This window comes from Engystomops pustulosus, chromosome 4 (assembly GCF_040894005.1).
Source record: "Engystomops pustulosus chromosome 4, aEngPut4.maternal, whole genome shotgun sequence".
Taxonomy (NCBI): domain Eukaryota; kingdom Metazoa; phylum Chordata; class Amphibia; order Anura; family Leptodactylidae; genus Engystomops; species Engystomops pustulosus.
This window is the reverse complement of record NC_092414.1, coordinates 150266992-150281556: the sequence shown is the minus strand read 5'-3', so window position 1 is coordinate 150281556 and position 14565 is coordinate 150266992. Positions and strand designations below refer to the sequence as shown.

At 38.1% G+C, this 14565-nt stretch overlaps 1 protein-coding gene and 1 long non-coding RNA gene across 3 annotated transcripts in view; one reads left to right on the top strand and one right to left on the bottom strand.

Annotated features, from left to right (window-relative positions):
- The window catches only part of LOC140127412 (uncharacterized), a 157103-nt gene extending 155321 nt beyond the window's left edge, over positions 1–1782 (top strand). For both annotated transcript variants that reach the window (XR_011854983.1, XR_011854982.1), the window contains one exon: positions 1643–1782. This is a non-coding gene — a long non-coding RNA (uncharacterized lncRNA). The remainder of the gene's footprint in view (positions 1–1642) is intronic.
- The window catches only part of THSD4 (thrombospondin type 1 domain containing 4), a 450024-nt gene that overhangs the window by 202772 nt on the left and 232687 nt on the right, over positions 1–14565 (bottom strand). The gene's annotated exons all lie outside the window — the stretch shown is intronic.

Below are 14565 nucleotides of genomic sequence, written 5' to 3'. Positions count from 1 at the left end.
ATAATAATTATTATGAATACTCCTAAATGGAAATGGTGAATGAATTTTGGCAGAATATACTCTCTTTTAGGTGCCATAAAACTGACAGACAATATTATTATTTTTTCATCTTGTAGGTCAGAAGTGGAATGAGGCAAGACGTGATTTTTTTATTTTTTGAGTTCTGGACCATATGATTGGTCGAATTTACAATATTATAAGGCCATCAATGTGATCCAATGGCACCTATTTTAAACATGTGTAGGTTAGTAGCAGGTTGATTGGGCTATAGCTGAGATTTATTAATGTTTAATTTACAGAGCTGGTTACTTGAAACACTATCAATTTATCATGTGGACAGGCAGAAGGTTTGCCAAATTTACCATGGTGTGCAAAACATTTAGTGCAACTTTTTAGATACTAAACATCGCTGGTGAGACTCATGGAGAACTGCACCGTAATTAAGTTTTATATTTTTTGCTGAATATACCAACTGTTTTTGACACTTTTTAGACATTTATACCACTAGTATTGAAAGGGTCATGACCTCATTGGATGAGGGTGTGAGGTCAGTAAAAGTAGACATGGCATGGTGTCATTCTGTGCCAAAATATTCCAAATTTGCAGCACAGTTTTCTAGTGCAAGCCACACTAGTTTTGGGTGCATTTTTCATAGTGTACGCAATTCTGCTCCAAAGTTTAATAGAAATAACAAGACGATTCACCTTATTAAAGCAACAGCATGAGCTTAAGATAGTTGGCTCGAAAAATACACTGATTATAGACAGACTGTCTAACAAATCTACATAATAAAACATTTGGTACATATGACAGCAGTCAAGACAGGTAAAGAATTTGGGATCTTGCCTATATGAGGTGAGATTTTGTTCCTTGTTCTGATAACACCATAAGATTGTTCTTTGCTCTGTTAACACTATACTGATCTTCAGTATATACTAACCACGCTATTAATTACTTTTACATTGGGTTTCCATTGTTAGAAAAACAATCGGTTCTCAGTCAGTATAAACTACACATCAGACATAAACACATTAGGCTTTGTGCAGACATCTCTTATACACATCAGCTATCAACATGTACACTTGAAGATCTTCTTCCCCAGACTTGAATTAATGTTGGGTCAGTAAACAGCTGTAATGCAATGTCCACATGGTACCTTTCAAGCATTTGGACAGTATTTAGTGTGTGAAAAGCACAGTGCACTAGTAAATCAGCTGTCAATATCAGAATGAAGCTGTTGTTGTGAAGAATTTTTTCCATATGTCAATGGTTAATAAGCGCTACGAGCAGCCAAAGGATGTCCGGGAAAGGTTAGTTATTTAAGGGCACTAAGGACAATGGCACAGACGTGATACCATAAAAAGTGTCAAACCTGTCCCTTTATTAACCTTTTACATACAAACAAATAAACTCTTGAAATGTTTTGTAAATGATTAAAGAGTTCTCTGGGATTACATCATAATGTTTTAGTATTTTCCAAAACCTTATAATATATTTGTAATAAAAATCTTGTAGATATTATGAATGGTTACACATGCACTGGTTATATGTGAATAATGCTGCCATGTCTCAGCTCATGGTGCCCACTCCTATTAAAGGATGCTATTAAGGAATCATTGTTGTTGTCATTTTTATTTTCCAGGTGCTGGAACCATTTTTTCTTATCTCCATGCAAGTAGTGAGTAACAGTATATTGCAGTGGGGCACAGCGAGGTCAAAGTTTACAGGTCAAGTTTACATTGAGTAATAGCCTTTAAGAGTGGCATGTTGTCAATAGGTATAGATGATGCATATCCCTAGAATAGTTGATAGCTAATAGTTACAGGGAACCTGTCATGAGGGGACCCATTTTTAGCACACACCCCCCCCCCATACTCACCAGTGAGCATATTACATAGAGTTTTTGTCTAAAAAATAGGTTTCAGAGAAAGAAACATAGTTATTTTTAATGCCATGTGAGCTGTGACTAGGCCATTCTTCCCCTATGAGAGGCTATGGAGGAGCGGTTCCCCCACCACCACCCTCAGGAAACTGCTTCTCCGTGTGTGTCGTTTTCAAATACATAAAAAAAAGCCCATCAACCGGCTTAGTACCCCTCCCCCGTGGCAGTATACCCCCTGCGGATATCATCATGCAATGTTCTGCCCGCCGTCATCAACTTTGGCTGACCCCATCAGGTATTGAGGCGCCGGGAACTACACAAACTACGTAGCAACTTGGTACCATGCTAATAATTGGTCTCCTGGTGACAGATTCCCTTTAACACTGATTTAATATCATTATAATTACTTAGAAATTTGCAAATCATGATTATTGTTGCTTTTAATAATCCCCCTTCAATGGGGTTCTTTTTTGGCGTGTGCTTAGGGCAGTATGAAATGTGAATACAGACCTGCATCTTGGGGTATCTCAAGCCAAATAAAAAGGGGATTATGGAAACCTTTATAAGTGCCGAAAGCTGACATTTTTTTTCACACCCTGTATGCAATTCACATTATTTTGGGCTAGGAGCACATAGGGCAATGGGTGGCTGTGGGTAAGCCACAGCAGATTTGCCTCTAACCTATAGAATTTTACATGAGCAGCTTAGTGAAATGAATTTACTATATATACTAAAGTATAAGTTGGCCTGAGTATAAGCCGAGGTCCCCAATTTTTCCACAAATAATTGGGTCAACTTATAATTAGTCAACGTATTGACTCGGGTTTAAGCTAAGGGTTGGAAATGCATTGGTCACAGTGTCCCCTAGTAATCAAATTCCCCATGCAACCAACCAGCCCTCAGTTATGAAATGCCCCATGTAGCCAGCCACCCTTACTGATGATGAAATGCCCCACATCCAGCCCTCCACTGATGAAATACCCATGCAGCTAGCCTTCCCTACTGATGAAATGCCCACTGCAGCCTGCCCCCGTACTGATGATGAAATGTCCCCTTCAGCCAGCCCCTTCTACTATGATGAAATTCCCCATGCAGTCAGCCCCCCACTAATGAAATGCCCCATGTATCCAGCCCCCCTACTGATGAAATGCCCCATGCAGCCAGCCTCCCCTACTGATGATGAAATGCCTTATTCAGCCAGTCCCCCCTACTGATGAAATGTCCCATGCAGCCTGCCACCCCTACTGATGAAATGCCCCATGCAGCCTGCCACCCCTACTGATGAAATGCCCCATGCAGCCAGCCCCCTTTACTGATGAAATACCCAATGCAGCCAGTCCTCTTCCCCCAGATGAAAAGCCCTGCAGCCCCTCAGCTTATAAAAAAATAAAATTACATATTCATCTTCCGGAGCTCCCCGGTGCCCCATGTGGCTACTCTTCTTCCTTCTCTTTGCGTGTTACAGCAGGCAGAGGTGGGTTGATGCGCTCTGCCTGCTAGATCCCACTATGACTTCATCAGTGCCGACATCGCCGCATCATAGTGTAAGCCGGCAGACAGAGCGTATAGATAAAATCTGCAATGGAAAGTGAAATATGCTACAGATTTAGAATCAGTGCCATGTTAAATATTGCTGCTTCAGAGTGCGGAATTAATAATGCAAAAGTTGAACTGTGTACCCCTGCTGCAGCACAGTTGCTACCTAAAACCATATCAGAACCCAGATGTTTTTGCCTGTATTATTCAGGCCTTACATGCACTTTACAATCACTAAGGAGTGTTCAGCTTCAAGCAAAGTTATGTAAAATGATGCTAACCAAAGAAATGTGCACAATATACTGTAAAATGCTCAGGATTAAATCCACCTATAATGAGGAATACATTTCCAAATGAAAGTACACATAGATGTGCTCCGTATAGGAATTTCAAGATTTCCCAGAGACCTACACAAGATAGACCAAACAACTAAATGCATTAATACAATCCAAGTAAAAGAATCTTGAACAAATACATTTCTATTTATATCTGACATCGGGAGTACCAGTAAATAAACTCATTTTGAAAGCAGAGGAGATGATTCTATTATGAATCACAAATGGCATAACTCAGACAGGCAGGACAATGTGCTTTTGACTCTAAACAGATCTCATAATTTTGCCTTGTTCCTGTCCCCAAGTGGACTATTTCAGATAGTTGCCAGAACATCTATCTTAAGCCAATGTGCAGAAAACCACACAAAACAGTCTTTTTCCTCAAACAACGAATTTATACTCCATTGGAACAATAAGCTTTTCCTTGAACTGTAAAAACCGATCAGTGAGTAAACATTTTCAATAAGATTATATTTAATAATTCTTGCTTTTATTAAGCTATTGAACATCTTAGATGGTTCCAAGGCAAGAGGGCACTACTGTGAAAAAAAGTGGTTTCAAAGGAAACAGAAAATCATTATTTTTTGCCTTTTTTTGTTTTTTATCCCCTGAAGTGCTTTGGTCCCAAAATGTGACTGTAATGTTGGGGACATATTTATCATACAGTGCGATTATGCAAATAGTACTTTGCTCAGCTTTTGAAAAGAGATCAGATATGGAGACTAGTCAGATGGTCACAAAAAGAGTGTAGTGGGGAGAAAAATACCAGAATATTCTGCCATGGAGTGAAAGATCTGGCACCATAATTGGTGACCCAGTTGGAGTTTTACTGTATAGGCCTCTGTCTTCAATGTATGCTACGTAGACCAATATAGGTAATGTAATTATAAAAAATAGTTTTCCAATTATATAAAGTGGCAGGGTATGACCTTGTATAGGCTATCACTGCTGACCCATTAAGAACCTCACCACAACCACCAGCAAGAGCTGGTTAAGCAATTTATTTCCCTCAAATGCAGCAAAGGGAACTGTGCAGCCCAATGTACTCAAATAGAGCTCTGTTCCAGTTCCCTACTCACCATAATGCCAGAAGCACTGACACACAGAATAAAGCTACAAAAAAAAATCTACAGTGGTATATCAGGACCAATGGGATGGAGTTTTGTAAGAAACTGAAATCACAATATGTCCTAAATTTCTGAAATAGAAAGACCCCTAAATACATAACTCAAATAAGTCAACCAGATTCTACAGTTTCTTTCTTTTAGAAGGAACCTCTCACCACATTTTTCACAAAGACAGCTAGTGGCAGGTTCCTATAAAGTAGTAACTAACTGACACCCTTCTTTAAGCTAAAATTATTTTCACTCAATTCACCATAAAATCAGAATTATAAACTTTCCTGGGATCTAGGGATCTATACAGCAAGTTGAGTGGTGTGGCCTAATGACATGTGACCAGGGTGACATCATCACAGAATCCTTTAGCCTCTTAACATTAGCAAACTGTACCCCATGCACATATCTGACCACATAAAAAAAATCAAAGCATAGCTGCATGGACTTCTACTCCTCTCCATGCAGGCTCCTGTGATTTCATGTGATATGATATACTGTGATTTCACAAGAATAAGCTTGATGTACAGTTTGCTAATTTTAGAAGTTAAAGGATGGGGAGGAGCTGCTGGATTTAGCCTTGTCCACCTCAACTCGCCATAGACATCCTTGGATATCAGGTAAAATTAAAAAGTTGAATATATGGGAATCTGAGGTTAACAATTTTTAGCTAAAAGAAGGGCGTCAGTTAAACTAGGCATCTATGTGAACCTGTCACTAGCAGTATTTGTGAAAAATACAATGACAGGTTCCCTTTAAACTTTTAACAAAACTATCCAACATTTCATGGTAAAATCAGCTATGATTATGCTCTTCCCATCTCTGATGGTGATTATCACTGTCTGAACAGGAAGGGGGACAGAACGGTATTTTAAGATATTGGCAGTTCAATAAATTCTCAGACTGTGTTCACATAAATACATCTGGTAGCATGGCTCCTATGCATCACAGCAATAGCTTTCAATTTATACAACTGACAAGTTTACTTTAAATGTAAATGAGAACCAGGATTCATTTCTTCAAGACAGAAAAATATCTCAAGGCTAAATGAGGACAAATGATTTTAAAACAATATCTAAAATGTACACAATGGGGTCATTTATCAACACTGTTGTACATCCACAAGGATGTGCTTTATGTTAGTGTTATGACTTCAGCACCATGGCAAAGAAAGGCCATCGTGCTTTTATTTTAATAATAATAATCTTTATTTATATAGCACCATATTATTCTGCAAAACTGTACAGATCATAGGGTACATGTATAAATAAAAGTAGACATTACAGATTAATAACATAATCAGATGAAACAATAGGAGTTTGAGCCCAGATAGCAAGAGCTTACAGTTTATGAGGATGAAGGGGTGACACAGAAGGTGACTTTTACAATGTCCCACCATTCTTTAGGGGCTAAAATAAGTAGATAAATAATGCTGAATGAGCGATGATAATCGATATTTACTGAAACCAGGGTGCATAAGTCTGCAGAGAAACCTGTTTAATGGTATAAAGTGATAAGGGATTAGACAAAGAGGAGGATTAGATACAAAAATTAGCAATAAAAGTAGATATTGAGGATGATCAGGAGAAGACCAAGTCAAGGATGTTGATTATGAGTAGAATAATCAGAGAGTTCTGATAGTTTAAACTTTAAAGGGAACCTGTCGCCAACTTTTTCAATATTTCACTATTGCAACAAGTGACAGGTTCCAATAGCAGCCTTTTAACTAAACTTGTCGTGCGCAGTGAGTAGCAGAGTGAGCAGGGCCCGAACTCCAATTGTTCCATATGACTGTTTGTACTCTGTAGTGTAATAATATATTTGTATATGTCCCCTATGATAAGCGCTGTGGAATGTGTTGGCGCTATATAAATAAAGATTATTATTATTGTTGGAAAATGCTGCTGGGTCAAGAGACCTGCTTCAGCCAAACAGAGTACGTCACATTAGGTGGTCTGAGGAGGCCACTTATTAGACTGTGACCCCTTTTTCGTCCACGCAAGACATCAGTGCCAGAGACTGGACTATCAGCACAAAGTGGTAACCAGAGCAAGTACAATGTTCTGTGAGTCTATGAAAGCTAGACCTGCCGGTTTCAAGTATAATTCAAACTCTACAGCACTATAAACAGTTAAACAAGATGATAATGTAAAAAGCATCATCTGTAAAGAATATACGAACTGAATAAATCCATTTCATAAATCTTTTTACGTGACATTTTCTTTTTTCTTATTAGTGAGCAGCTATCATCTAAGGTGATAAACAGAGAATACGTATAGACAGTAAATGTCAGGCTTGATGTTGAAATTACTAGATGATCCTCAGTCGAGCCGTGTACTTTACTGGGTTTTACAGTATGTTTGATACAAAGAACATCATGGAAAAAGTTACGTTATTGCATTCTGATGGGAATAAAAAAAAAGTTTAAAAGATAAAAATGCAATTATACCGTCTGCACAGAAAAGTTTCTCTGTATTAGGTAGAACCAAGTGATACAAGTTTAAATTTAGTCAGCTATACAAAGAAATCACAGAACTCATACTCAAAGTCATGCATCCTCTACAAACTAAAAATGTGTGTAATTTTTTTTACCAATCTAAAAATGTAAATTTTTGTAAACTAAAAATTTGAGTTTAACTCTCCACAAATTCACTGTGGTCCACAGGTAACTTCAAATATTATTACCCTTTGGAACTCTGAACTCATAAGTGGTATAGGCATAGGAACCTATATATTTGGATCCAGAGGAGGGAGCAAAGTGATAAAATGCTTATGACTCACAGATATGAGCTACATTAAAAGGGTTGACTGGTTTATCCAGTTTATAAAAATATATCAACGGGGGAGTTTAACATGCTATGTCTTCCAGGTAATGAGCGCTGGCAGAGATATGTCTGTGCTCTCTGCCCAAGCACACTCTTTGATGTCATCAGGCAGTGCCACCGCTGCATCATACACCGTGGACCTGACTCCGCCAGTGCTGCTACAGCCACAGGGAAAAAAGAGGCTGGTGCGCGTTAGATATGTATCAGGGTTTTTTATTTATTAGTGAGGAGAGACAACTAATGGAGGATTTATTGGTGAGGGGAGGCTGTTGCTGGACATTTTATTGAGGGGAGGCTGTTGCTGGACATTTTGTTGATATATGTCTAAGTATTGAGTAGGACAGGAGTGCCAGTACAGGTTTAGGCATATTGGGCCCCAATCAAAAGTTTATAACTTCACATAGTGGGCCACTGGTGTCTTGTTATGCTTAGTATATTTGGTGTACAGACTACTTGCTTAGGGTAAATTAAAATGATTGGCAACTTTACTTCATGTTTTTTGTAATATGTGTGTAAGGATATTGGGTATACTGCAACACTTTCTTGATATGTGAAGCCTCCTGTCTTTTACCTCATCAGTCAGATATTCCTGACTATAAATGGCTGCAGATGGAGGATGTAGATGCAGATGGAGGATAAACTATAACAATATTTAACCCTTACAGGCCCTTTTTCATTTTTCAGTTTTTTACTCCCCTCATTCCAAAAGTGACAATTTTATCATTTTTCTGTTAACAGAGATACGAGTATTTATGGGCTTGTTATCCCGAAAAAATTCTACTTTTAATGGCACCATTTAATATTCCATGCAATGTACTGGAAAGCTGGAAAAAAAAAGTTTAGTGCATTTTGTCAATAACATTTTCACACTTTTGTGTATGGACCTGTGTAAGGTGTAATGTTTTACAGTACGCACTGACATTTTAATTTAAATCAATTTGATACAACTGTAAGCTGCCATGACAACCGGTTGGTGCCCTTGATTATGTTACGGTGGAGGCATCGGTGGCGGTGCCCACCGGCAGCTCTGTTTGGTGCTGCGGACGAGTGACAACTGTGTTATACAGCCAACACCTGCTATGTAAGGAGCCCATGAGCTCTTTCCATATACCCCCCGCAATGTAATAGTATGTCCTGGTGCATGAAGGGGTTAGTGGCTCCATACATAATCTCTGTACATGTATTCTTTTTTACTGGAAACTCTGTTAAATGTATTCATCTTAACAGATAGTATAATTTTGCCTGAACATAATATTGGCCCAATTGTCCTACATTAAAGACTCAAAGAAAAAGCATTATAGATGTACTTTAGTGGCATTCCTGGGCTGAAAATAATAAATCTGTGGTACTTGTCTGTGTTTCATATGACAAAGGTGTGAAGTCCATTCACATGCAGATGACAGCACAAAAGCCGAGGCAAAAATAGGACCTCCTCTGAGTTTTGCAACCTTAGACAGAGAACTAACACACAGATCCATGGACACCACGGATGTGTGCACGGATGTGTGCATGAGGCCACATACAAAAACAATAGTCATGTGGAGGGAGCCTTATGTTGTAAGTTTTGGTGATGGGTCACACAGTTGTGGCATTATCCAACTGAAATTGAGATAATATGACAAAATTTTCTTGTGGAAATCTTCATCACATGCTTACTCATTTTATAAATGCCATGATATAATAAAATAATTCCTGTAGCCGTAGATGTGTATGTAATATAAAAGTTAGTGACTGTAATAGCCTTTAACATAAGGCACTTTCTCCTATGAACTTCCATCTGACTTGCTCTGTGCTACTTATGAATTCTACGATGGTTCCTCCTTTGTAAACTTGTGACATTGTAGAGCAATTTGCTGCTTGTTTCTCCTTCTTTTATGAATTTCTAATTAATGCGAAAGATATAAAGAATAAAATTGCATGATAATTTAGCATGTTAGTTTGCTGGGGGAATGTCATTGGTAATCAAGTGTTGATAAAAGTTTTTAATATGTAGCTGTCATCACCGTTTGCTTTTAAATCTTGTTTGTTTTTTCACTGTACAAAAATAACAAGCTTGTTTTACCAAATAACCTTTAGATTTAGGACAAGTCTTTTCTCATTTAGCCCTTAAAGGAAATATACAATTAGTAATCTACCTGATTATTGGTGGCTAGTAATATGCTAAACCCTAATCTATTCTTACCTAATCCTAAAATACTAAACTAAAATGAACTTTACTAAAGTAAGCAGCTCCTAGTGCTACAACAGATGGAGAAGTGTTAAACAGCTAGCGTATTGGAAACCTCAGATAACGCTAGCAGACACTGCCGTGATGTACACTAGAAACACTGGACTGCACTGGAAGCAGTACGGCGTATTCATGAGGGGGGCGGTCTGAGGCGCTGCTTCTCCCCCGGACTGACCCCCCAACTCCATAGGCCTTCAGTAACTGCCGATCGTCAATGCGCAGTCACTGCCCCTAATTCTACCCCTTAAGGAATAATTCGCGGCAGTGTCTGCTAGCTTTATCGGAGGTTAAACGCTAGCAGTGTAACATTGCTGCTTCTGTTGTAGTTCTAGATCTAGGTCCTTTTTAACCTCTTAATGTTCCATGACACATATATACACAATATGAAAATATACAGAGGGCTTACGGACTGAGCCCTAATAAAACAGACATGGGGTTTGCTGCATGTTGCAGAAAACACCCACCGCTAACAGCTGCAATCAGTGTCAGAAGCCCGCGGCAGTCAGAAACCAGATGGGTGCCACAATCTTTGTTTTTATAAGTGGCCATCTCGTTTCTGTAGATTTCTTACAATGTTTCATTGTCACTTTGTAATTCATGACTATAGTATGGCAATATATGGTAGAATCGATCACACAACTTAGGGTTATAATAACCTAGGGGGTTTGAAAAATAGTTAAAATAAAAAAGAAAATATAAAAAAATTAATAAAACCTAAAAGTTCAAATCAGCCTCCTTTCCTTAAAACTGAAAAATAATCACTAAAAATCATAAACAAGTTAGGTATCCCATCATTTCAAAGTGTCTGGTCTATCAAAATATAATAACAGTAAGTTCATTGTTGAACCCCGTAACACAAAATAGTAACTTTTTCACCATTTTGCAACATGTAAATAATTTTACACAAAGTGATCAAAAGGTCGTACAGTCCTTAAAAATGGTAGCAATGAAAACATCAGCTCATCCCACAATAATTACACCACACACAGCTCCATACACCAAAGTATGAAAAAGTTATTAGAGTCAGAACATGGCTTTTTTTGTACACAAGGTTTTAATTTGTTAAAATGTATTAACACATTCTAAAACTTGTTTTTATTTAGTATCCCCTAGATTGTAACAAACCAAAGAATAACTAAGAGGTGTTATTTGGAGCACACAGTGTAAGCAATAAAAATAAGGCCCACAAAAAATGGCACAAATACTTTTTTTTACCAATTTCACTGCATTTGAATTTTTATCTGCTTTCAAGTACAAAGCATGTAATAATAAATACCATCAGTAAAAATTACAATTTATCACGCAGTAAATGACCCCACATATAGCTCTTTATACAGAAAGTTATAGATTTTTGAAGGTGGCGAGTGAAAAATTAACAAAAAGGGTGTTCTTGAGGGGTTAATATAAGAAATTATTATTTACTACTCTCTTTGATACTTGACTTTCCTAAAACAACAGGCTACTCAGTCAATTGCTGGCTGCATTGGGTCAAAATCCAACCACTGATTGGCTGAGAAGCCCCTGTTAGTGTTACCTGTGGTGTCACGAGACATCAAAGAAGTCCCTTGCAACAGGAACCGGGAGCACCAGTATGAAAGTGGTAGGGGAGTAGGTAATCTCTTTACATTTATTTTTTTAAGTGGACAACTATAGAATAAAGATTCTGTTGGATAAAAAAAAAATTGCAACTAATCTGCAGGATGTAATTCTTTACAATATATAATACTACAGGTCTTATAGGTTTTTATAGAATCTCTATACATAGAACAGTGTAAAAGACTTGCATTGCTGTTTTACTCTGGTAAAGATGATTATTTGTCGGCCAGACACTTAGTCTGAGTACAGGAGCACATAAGCTGTGCCAAAACCCAGTTACAGAAAATCACCTGTTTAGCTGTCAAAGCACTGAGAAGGGTCAATGTACTTCTGCTGCACAAAGCTTAGGTAAAATTAGGATCTATAAAGATTTAATGTTGTGGAAGCTTGAGGAAGCCAACACTTTAAAATAAAAGTATAAAAACGGCAGGCCTTGTTCCACAGGAAACAGCCGCGTGCTGCAGACCTCATTACAAAACCAGCCAAGGTTCACTCTCTACTTATTGGTGAAGGTTAATAATAAAATGTTTAGAGAAAATATTATATAGGCTACGAAAACCCAATGCAGTATGTAGTATAAAATATGATGGGAAATAACACTAACTCTTTGCCTTGGTATAAAAATAAATAATAAGGGAATATTAAGGGAATTAGAAAAGAACTATAGAAATAATTAGCATGAACGGTTTGAATGTAAGCACATAGTAGAAGTTGAAGCAGAAGATGAGGAATATCCTACATATTCTGTAATCCTAAAAGTGTCTTTGAACTTGTTGGAGGTCATAGCTCCTACCGATAGGTTATGCTCAGAGCTGGATACGGAGTGGAAAAGGTATAGACCGTGACATTGTCCAGAGGACTTGCTGTGTAGTTCGAGAGGGAAGCAAAAAAGAGGGAGCTGTGTTGGGCATTGATTCTTGGACTCAATGGCCCACATTTATTAAAGCATCAATTTTTTGTCTGACTTTGCACAGTCTTTTTAGTGCAAACTGCATGCACATGTATTTATAAAGTGTCCGTGACACATTTGTGTGGTGGCTGCACTATACCCAACGCGGCACAACATTCTGCAATGAGAGGGGCGTTCTGGTGCACAATCGGACTGTGCGACACATTTATCATGCAGAGTCCGATAGAATTGTGTTGCACGCCCAATGTTAAAAGTGCAACAGAAAAAATAGTGGTGCTCTGTCAGAGCAGAGCCAGGGCCCCAAATTCATGAAGAACAGGCACGAGAAATCCTGAATATGGCAAACTCTGCAACGTCACAGGAAAAATGCACCTTGTTTGCACTAGTTTTGATATATGTGGCCCAATAACTCTAATGCAGTAGGGAAACAACCACATAACTTCAGAAGGGGGGGGGGTATGTGGTGGAAAGGAACCAGGTACTTCTTATAAACTTTAATTTTGGGTGATTGCAGCAATGGATCTTTATAGAATCAACCTTAGCATGGACTTGAACATTTCTACAGGAATCTGTGATTCAGCTTTAAATGTTAAAACCTGATGACAAGTTCCCTTTAAGCAGCCATTTAGTATATATTAAGCTTAAAATAACTTATTGCCCAAAAATTAAGTTAATAACAATATTAAATATAGAATAAATCTATCTGAGCTACTGACTACATTGTCTACAGTGAAGGAAATCAAACAGTTAAATCTGTGAAATATTAACAATGGTCTTTACCTTACAAGTGGTTTCTGTATTTATATAACCCAGCACAGCGAGAAATGATGGAGAGGGTCACATAAATCTGGCCCTCAGTCAGATGCCAGATGTAAAGTTTTATGTTTTTAATGTAATTGTAATTTATGGGTGTGAAGTTTGGTCTTAAATCCCCATGTTTGTATTATTAATTAAAAACAGTTGATTTTATATTGCTGTAATATAGGTGTAAACCATTGAAAGAGACATTGTCAATGTGGTTATATGATGCGGCAATTGTGCCACAGGGAGCCAAGGACACAATAGTCTCCAACCCAAACCATTCCCCGTTCTTTTTCTACTTTAGGTTTATTGTCCATGTCACATATTCACTCTCTTTAGTCATAAGCATTTAAGCAGAAAAAGCTGAGAAATGATTTAGAAGAGGCTTGAAAACTTCAAAAGCAGTCCCCAACTCAAGTGCAGTGTCAATGCACATTCATTCAAGGGCCGGAGCAGGGCAGACTGACCTCACGTCACCCACAATTCCCATGGAAAACATTCCAGAGGAGCACATTTAGCAGCACTCATGGAATCTCCTCACATTGTATACAACGCACACACTACCTTGGGGTGAGTTTAAAGGTTACACCATGAGCTGTAATAAAACATTGTCTAGGGCTTAAGAGTGCAAAGGGGCTTAAAAAGAATTGCTCCAATCCTACAGATTTCTTCTGAGGTCACTGAATTTTCTGTCATGCCCCATTTACTTCCATACTAGGAAAAACTGAGAAATCTATTTCTATGAGGCATGCAGGGGGAAGGAGGTTTGATTTAATAAAGTAGAGAACAGATGTGAAAGGATCTCTAATTTTTCTCGCAAATGCCAAAATATGCTACAATACTAATAAGAAATGCATTAAATAAGTGTGCAAATCTATTAACACGGCAAGCATTTCTAATGAATATTCAGGTAACAAGCCCCCAACATTCAGGGTGCGGTCACACGTTGCAGTTACAACTGCATCACAATCAGCTTTGAGGTGGTTTTAGGTGCAGTTTTTCCAATTGAACAGGTGAAAGACATGAACTGAACGGGTGAATTTGATTTTGAAGGGGAAACCTGCTCCACAAATATCATTAACCCGTTCAGTTCATGTCTGCCACCTGTTCAATTGGCAAAACAGCACCTAAAACCACCTCAAAGCTGATTGGGATGCAGTTTTATCTGCAACATGTGACTGCACTCAGAATAGCAGAACATTTGTGCCTGTAGACAAGAATGCTACTGCCCAGTTGTCAATTAAGTCATACATTTCCTAGAGGAATAACAGAGCAATCCAAACACACATTTACTTTAGAATAAAGCTATGTCAATTAAAAGGCATGTAGCATGCATAT